The sequence below is a fragment of the Panthera tigris genome, chromosome B2 (assembly GCF_018350195.1).
Source record: "Panthera tigris isolate Pti1 chromosome B2, P.tigris_Pti1_mat1.1, whole genome shotgun sequence".
NCBI classification, from domain to species: Eukaryota; Metazoa; Chordata; class Mammalia; order Carnivora; family Felidae; genus Panthera; species Panthera tigris.
Window position 1 is genome coordinate 87845107 of NC_056664.1, and position 8474 is coordinate 87853580.

Sequence of the window (8474 nt, forward strand, 5' to 3'; positions counted from 1 at the left end):
ATCAGTGTTCTGGTGATAAAACTCCTACACGTGTTAATTAATATGTCAATATATGTAGTATGAAAGTAATTTGATGGCACATTTAGGTCATTCCATTCATTTGAGTTGCTCTTATATATAAATTAGGATTATATAAATTATATAATCCTTATATAAATTAGGATTCCTTTTCCTAAAGAGGACCCCCAAGCTTGCTAGAGGTCATTGTTCCCATTTTTCAGTTATGTAAACTGAAGCAAATGCAGTTTATATTGCTTTTCCAAGGCCAGTTAAGTGGTAGTAATAAGTCAGAGTAGGGATTCAAATCTAATTCTTTTAATTCTAAAATCCTAATTATTTTTACCATGCCAAAATGCTACATCTACTAGTTAGAATTTATAACACAGTTTCTCTACTCAAAACCAAAGGTCAATACCATTTCATAACCAAATGATGCTATAGTATATAAAAAAAAAGAGCTTTGGTAATTTTTTTTTACATTACTATTACTTAAAATTGAAATGAATTATAGATATTATTAGTACTTACTGATGTACAGCATATGATTTCTTAAGACTTTGCCAATGCAAATTTCAAGGATTATACTACTTAAATCTTAGCAAATTCTATGAAACACATTAATGGAAATCATATTTTTAAATTTGTTTGTAAATCTTCAAAATTATCAACGTGTGAAGGCAATCTGTTGTTCACACTTTACCCTTGAAAGTTGATATTAGCCCTCTGAAAGCAGCTAAAAGGACTGAGGTAATAATAAATGAGAAAATGAATCCTTGGAATGATAATTAGAATGGCACCCAACTGAAAGATCATGACAAAACATGGCATGACAAGTAGTGGAAATTAAAAGCCAAAATTAATCAAAATATGAAATAAGCACCAATAATTAAAGTCCCTTACAAAAATTAAAGATAGTGACTCCTTTAATGATGAAAGAAGCCTTGAAGGTATGAATATGATACATTATAATACAATCTGCTACTTGGCGGCAGCCAATTCACAAATATTCATGTAGGAAGAACGGAGAAAGTGTTTCTTACATGTTGAACCCCTAAATCTAAATAAAAGCAAACGAATAAGCAAATCTGATGACAGTTTTCATTATATAAATGAACATTTCTGATTTCATTTCTTATAGAAACTGCAGAAAAGCATTTTGGCAAATAAATCCAGAGATGATTTTACCTTAGATTTAAATGGAAAAACCTTTGAAGTGGGAAGTATAAGAAAGCAATAAAATAGTTTAGTGGTTTGACCTTTACAGTTTTTTTTAATCCTTAAAATATTTCACTAAAATATTTTTAAAAAATAGAATTTTAAAACATGAAGTTGATCATTTATCTTTAAACAAGGTGAATACTGGCTGTATATGGAGTAGAAATAGGTATAATTTTGAGTTGCAGGAAGACAGTGATAAAAATATCTGATAACCAAGAGTGTGAGAATATAAAAATACAAAATAAAACTGAGTGAAGAAAAGAAACAGACTGAGAAGATAACATGGCTTTTAAAACTAAACAAAATTCATTTTAAACCATTACTTTATTCCGGTTTTGAGCTTTATTGGGTAACAAGGAAAAATAAACCCAAGAGGACATTTTAAATTTTCTCCTAACCTTGTGGATATATTCCTAAATCTTCAGGTCATTCTAAAGATCAGAATGAGTGCATGACTAGTGTAATATAGGAACCATAAGAAGCATAACTTCTTCATAGGATGGGAATATTCACCAGGGGAAAAGAAAGCTTAAAGTCTTAACATTTTCTGAATGAGTCACATTTGATAGCAGAAAAAAATAGACATACATAGATGAATTTAGCAATCGTTTACAGTAGATTAATTGTTAAAATGCATTTTCATCAACTCAAATCTCAAATGTAGAAATTTCTACCTTTAATATTGTAAGATTAAGATTCGCAACAATCTTAATCTCAACATTCTCAGGAATTTCAGTCATGTAAGCACTGGTGTCAGCCCCTCTGTTACCAAAGGCCAAGAAGAACGTGCCACACTTCTAAGCAGGTACGAATGTCAGAGAAGAAAGTATTTTAGGCAGAAGTTGATTCTTCTAGGCTGTAGGAAGAATAGCACCAAAGATACTCCACAGAGAAACCTGAAAGCATTTGTAATGATAAGAAATGAAGAGGTGATAAAAACCAGGAAGAATCTGTCTTTCTTTGCTTGGAAATTATGAAAAAAGAGAACAGAGGATAAAGAGGAGGAAAGCATTGGGTTTTACAACATGATACTTTTTGCCACAGCTAGATTGCCACTGACTGTTGGAGCTGAGCAAGCACAACACGGGAAATGCTAGATGCATTCTACAGAATGGAAGTCAGGAATAGAAGATGGCAAGCAGAAGGAGGCAGGACAAAACAGGATGGTAAATTACACTGAAACTGACTCAGATGCCTTGCAGGGCATCATAGTATTTCTTTTTAGTTGTTAAAGACACATAGACCTACAGATCTCAAAAAGGCAGGTTGAAATGAGTAAAATTTAGACTTTGGCTACAGATGCCAAAGGTATCTGTAAAGGTAAAAGGCCTAGTTCTTCAACTGTCCTGTGTCTTCCAGGAATCTCACCAAACCATCTTAAGTGAAGAACTTTGCTCATGTGCTGCCTGAACAATAAATAGTGTGGTCTCCTTTGTTCCCCTTAACTTCTTAAATGTCCCAGCGTATTTTTACTTTAATCAAGAAGTTTTCTTTTATGGGAACAAATATTACAGATTATTACAAAACATTATATTATTTTCCATATATTATATTCTACATATATACTATATATATGGTATATTATGTTCTATATATTTTATTCTAGATTTCAAACTGAATTCCATTCTGCACTATGCTTTACCATGCATTTTTCAACACTTCCATTATGCCCATTTTTCTTCTCTATGCCCTTGTCAATTGATTAAAATACAGAGTTCAAAAATAGGCAAAACGATAGGCTTAGTCAGTCTGGGATATGTGGAGCCCGTGATGCCGTGTCCTTATTTATACATCTTTGAGACCATAATCAATTACCGACAAGCATTGCTGACTCATGGTTAGTTCTCGGGTCTTTCTAATCCGTACTGCTCCAGCCAGTCATGCCCAATTTTATGTCTGTGAAGTCATTGTGAGGTCTTTTATGTTTGGGAATTTAATGTCACTCTCTGCCCACAAACATCCCCAATTGTAATTTTGTTTTTCAACTATGTTTACTGTGATGTTGACAATAGATCTCTGCTCTAAGTGATAATAAATTTCAATAAATTCAACTTGCTGGGACTCTCCTTGAAGGACTTCTTGGTTTAGTAATGAATGATTGGTCATTTTTAACTGCTAGAAACTTATAACACGTTTTCAGTATTTAATAGCAATATGAGCCAAGAAAAAATTTTCTAATGTGTAGAAGGCTCTAAGGCTCATCAAATAATAAAGATACAGGTATATAATTTATTGTTTAAATTCTGTGTTATCACTGTCCATGTGACAGCACCTGTTTTTGCCAAAAAAACATCATTAAATAGCACAAAGGAGTTTCTCGGTGCATGATTGCCAACACTGTGAAATATTTACACATTCATTTGAACGAGCTCTGACTTAAGTTAATTTTATAATAATATATTATTTAGCATTCCATTAAAACTAGAGAATAAAGTCTTAATTTTAGTGAATTCTAGACAAATTAAATTGACTTTGTTGCTAGATTTAACAACACCTGAGTTCCCAGAATATTAAGTGGAATGAGATGCCTCTTGGTAAGTTTAAAGAAAAGGGGAAAAAAAGAATCTTTAGGGGGGAAAACGTACGTAATGGGAAAGGAACAGCTGACTATTCACAAGTGCAATGGAGTGCCTCAAGATGCAAAGCAAAATTACATATAGCTGTCTAATACTGACTTACTACTGCATATGCTCGTCAGTTTTCACAGTTTTTCTCATGAGTTGTGACAAGATGACAACAAAACTACTGCCTTAATTACACGAAGATTGGAAGGTGTGTAACAGCCCCTCAAGATGACTGAAGAAATTTCACAGGAAATACAAACCTCAAGACTAGCATTTAAATATGCCGAGATAAAAATGTTCAAGTTACACGAAGGCTAAAATCTTGATATCCTATTCATCCTTTGGTATATGCTACTGGTTACATTTTGAGCCAAAGGCCCACCTTCCCCTTTTAGCAATATGAATACATTTTCTAAAAGTTAGTTACAACCCTCATTGGAAATCTTCTTGTTCCCACAACATCATCTCATATAAAAATCGTGGATGATATGAAGTAATGAATTTCTAATGCATTCTTTCTTCTAGTGGCATCATTTGTGTTTACATGGTAGGCAAGATCTCACATATGAGCAAAGTCTTCCCAAAGCCAATTCACAGCTTGCCACTGCCCTTAGTATTCGAAGATGACATTGCTGATCATGAGTGTGCTCCAAATGGAAGAGTAGAGGAAGAAATCAATGTACAATAACACTTTCCAAATGTAAAGATGACTCTTTAATTTTCAGGATCTCTTAGACTTGACTGCCCAGATGTTTATGAAAAAGACCAACAGTCTCCGACTGCCACATGCCAAAATGCCCTGACTGCCTCGGCAGTCCCCCATGCCCACCAGGTGGTTGGACTGTGAGCAGCTATGAAACCTGAGAGCATTTCTATTTTCTATTTTCGTTGCCTGCCTTCTCTTCGGTTCACTGTACAGCAGCGGCTTCGGGATCTGACTGTCATTCATTCTCCACGTATCTACAGCCTCAGAGGGTTGTGCTGTGATGAGCCGCAGACTTCTGTGCTGACAGACTGGCTGAGTTCCAGCCTTCATTTCGAATGATCCTATCTTGCCAGTTAGTAGAAGTGTTGCCCATATCTGGGTCAGTTCAAAAGCAAGGTTCTAGTGAAGGCCTGGTAGGGCCCTGGAACACTGCATGGGGACCATCTCTGCCCTCTGACGACTAAATCATCGATTGTTAATGGGTGTTAAATGCATGTCGAAAGAAAGTGGATCATTAGTGTGTTCGATATATTCAAAAGGCCATGGATTTCATCCCTAACCCTCCCAAATTACTAATAAGGTGAAATACGGTCTGCTGAGGGATCCCAGAATAATCAAAATGACAACTATATTGGTGTTCAATTTAGATGAAGATAAACACATTTGCAATATGTATTCTTTAAGATAAAGACGTGAAGTCAAAGCCAAAGCTAAGGACTTGATGCTCGTATTTATAGCTAAAAAAGTTGAAAATTAACTCAACAAATTTAGGAATCCCTCCTAAAGATCTAACTGATCACTTAGGGTATAGCCTGAACACCTACATCCCACAATGGATTATCTCCCCCAGAACCTGTCACCAGACAGGTGAAGAACCTCTACCCCATTTTACAGCAGAGCAACCGCGTCCAGACGCTAATTACTTGAGAGCCAGAATCCGGAGAACCTAGATACGAGGCTTGTACTACCTGACCACCACACCACGGTGTACTTCATCCTCATGCCAGTAGACATGGAGAATAAATATTTAAAAATTCAATAAAGTTTAGAACTAGAACTGTGTCTTTGTGTGCAAACTAATTTGAATGATTTTTTTTCTTTTTAATAATGTCTTCACCTGGTAGGTTAATTTTTAAAAAGAGTAAGCATGAATTTAAAAAGTATAGAAAAGAAAATGTCTGTAAACCTGAGTGATTATAAAAAGCTGAACAAATACGTTTATTAATAACATGAGTGCTTTCATTTCCAGGGTGGAAGATAAGCGAGTTTTAGCTCATGAAATTATTAATGCATTGTGATTAAAATATTATGTTTTCTGTAACGTGTTCTAGATGCACTGCTTGTTATGGTTTGTTATGTTATGTAACTGCTTATATCTCAAACGTATTTATTTTATTGAGTAAATAAAACTTCGCTCTCCCTCTGAACTATATTAATTTTAATTTTTGGCCGAGAACACTGTGATTGACTGTGCTTCATTATTTTTGAAAATCTTGTTTAACATTTTTGAAACCGAAACGCTAAAAGCTGGTTTTCAGTTGTTCACCTCGTTGTTTTCATTTTGTTATATTGTATTTATTTCATTAGACAGATGACAGCTATGCCATCTCTAAAGGCCGCATAGAAACAATACCAAATTTACACTCAGGGTGAGGTTCACTGTGCCTGTATATGCATGTTTCAGACTTCTCTGATGAAAACATATTAGCTGACTTCTTATTATATGTTCAGTCATTTTTACATCAGTGTGACTGAAAAGCACACCATACAAAGGGTCCATGTGTCAAGACCTTTTACAGAAGACCAGTCAGTGCACAAATGAAAGAGAGAGAGAGAGAGAGAGAGAGAGAGAGATCTGCCTTTCCCTCAGGACACAGGGCATCATCTACTGTGCATGCCAGACACAGGAGCACTGCATCTTCTGTATTAAATATTAGGAACATATACATACAAACTGCGTAAGAAGAAAGGTCTTTTGCGTTTTTTTCCCCTCACGCATTCCAATTTAGAGACTCCTTGTTGTAGCACATCCTCTCTTTGGTTTCTCTTGTTATCTTGACTATTGCCAGTCTACTTATTGCCTCCCTCATTTCCATCAGACTGTGAGTTCTATGAGGACACAGAGGATGGCAGGATTCCTGATTCCCTTATCAAGCTACCTCATCCAAACAGCTTAGAGCAATATTTTAGCATCTAGCTGGTGTCCAATATATACTTGTTGAGAGAGTGAATGAATAAGTGAATGGATTTTCAAACATAGCCATGAATAAGTTAACTTATGACTTCTCCTTTTTCCCCTTCCTTTGTCCCTGGCTTTTTCTTTGTCCTTAGGACACAAGTGCCATTAACTCTTGCTGAGCTCTGTGGTTTTTCCTGGATTCTGCCACAACCACCAAATACCTCGTCTCATGTAGATGCTGCCAGCAACTCCACTGGGTAGTAGTCATCCAAAAGGCATCACTCCTGCTATGTCTGCCATCTTCTGCTCATCATACTTCCGATAGACTGAGGGTTTTTACTATGGTATGGTTATGTTGTCCCATTTTCAATGGAGAAGTGGGGTTAGCAGTATCTAATAAAGTAAGTATAATAATAATGGCTAAAATATACCGAGTATCCATAATGCACCAGGCACCGGGTTGGCTTTTTATTTACTTGGGCCACATCCAATTCTTATCGTGTTATATCCATTTCACACATGAGGTGAAATGACTGACCCAAAGTCACATTGATAACCATTAGCTAAGCTGAAATTCAAGCCACGGTCTGTTCGGTTTCAACATCTACATTCTTTTCACCACACTGTGTAACCATACCAAAGTTGCACTGCCTGTACCCCTATACTTTATAGAGAATTTACTGATAGTTTCTCCCACCCACTAGTGGTGCAGCAAGTGTTTGTGCAGAGATATTTCTAGAAACACTGCTCACCTCTAGTCGCAGGATCAAGGTTCTCCACTTCTCTCTTTCTTTATTTGTTTCCTCTCAGGAAAGGTCTCCTTACTTTCACACTTCTAGAAGCATACCTCACTAGTAAGAGCTTTTTGAGGGCAAAGCTAAATCTTGTTCTCCTTATTCCTAGGGTCCAAGACAGTATCTAGCACATCATGTCTTATGGACTCATCAAGCACTATTTGAATGTATGGATTGAATTGAATTGCATTGGAGACAACTCACAGACACACAAGTTAACAAGTACAAAGAATGCAAGACAGATGGATCAGTTCGATACAACCACTATCTTGAGCAAGTTACTTAACCCTTCTGTTATCACATACATAATAGAAGGACAACTACTCTCTTATAGGATAGTTGTAAAGATCAAATAATAAGGCAAGAAAAATGATCTAGCATAGTACCTGGAGAATTCGCAGGCCTGTGCCCTCAGTCACAGTCCCTCCACCAGTTTAATTTTGTGCTACTTTCAAGGATCACATTGTTACAATCTCAGTGCTTTTTAAAGGAACTGTAAAGTCCAAAGCAGAAAAAAGAAGGGAGCTGTGTAAAGCAAGAATGGCTTGGAAGAATTGACCTTGAGTAGGCTTGTCTTTCTGCTAATTGGTTTGTTTTCCTCCAGCACTGATGATTTTGATCCACCATTGGAGCTACTCTCACCATTTAGCTCCCCCTAACATTCTATCTCCTCCCTTTCTCTCCTCCCAAATGTAGGCCAAATTTTGATATTCCTACCTGTTAATATCTATCTTAAATTTGTGTCCTCTCTGTCCCCTCTGGCTTGGCTTTATCTTAGGTCCCATTATCTCTCTCCTGGTCCACTGTAACAGCCTCCTGGGCTTCCTGCTTCTAGCTGGGCTTTTAAAATCAAACAGAATAAAGCAAATCCACCAACTTTCTCTTTTTCAAATGGTACTAGTGTAGAAAATCCAAATCTACTGGATTTTCAAGGGTAGTACCAATTCCAGTGCATTACCAGTAGGATATTCTGGGAGGAAAATTCTTTATTTTCCAATTACATACTATCATTA

General features: G+C 36.2%; 1 long non-coding RNA gene across 1 annotated transcript in view; it reads left to right on the top strand.

Annotated features, from left to right (window-relative positions):
- LOC122238692 overlaps nucleotides 1–7091 on the top strand; it is a 163628-nt gene extending 156537 nt beyond the window's left edge. Inside the window, exon 6 of the long non-coding RNA XR_006217755.1 lies at nucleotides 6820–7091. This is a non-coding gene — a long non-coding RNA (uncharacterized LOC122238692). The remainder of the gene's footprint in view (nucleotides 1–6819) is intronic.
- The last annotated feature ends 1383 nt before the right edge of the window (nucleotides 7092–8474 follow it).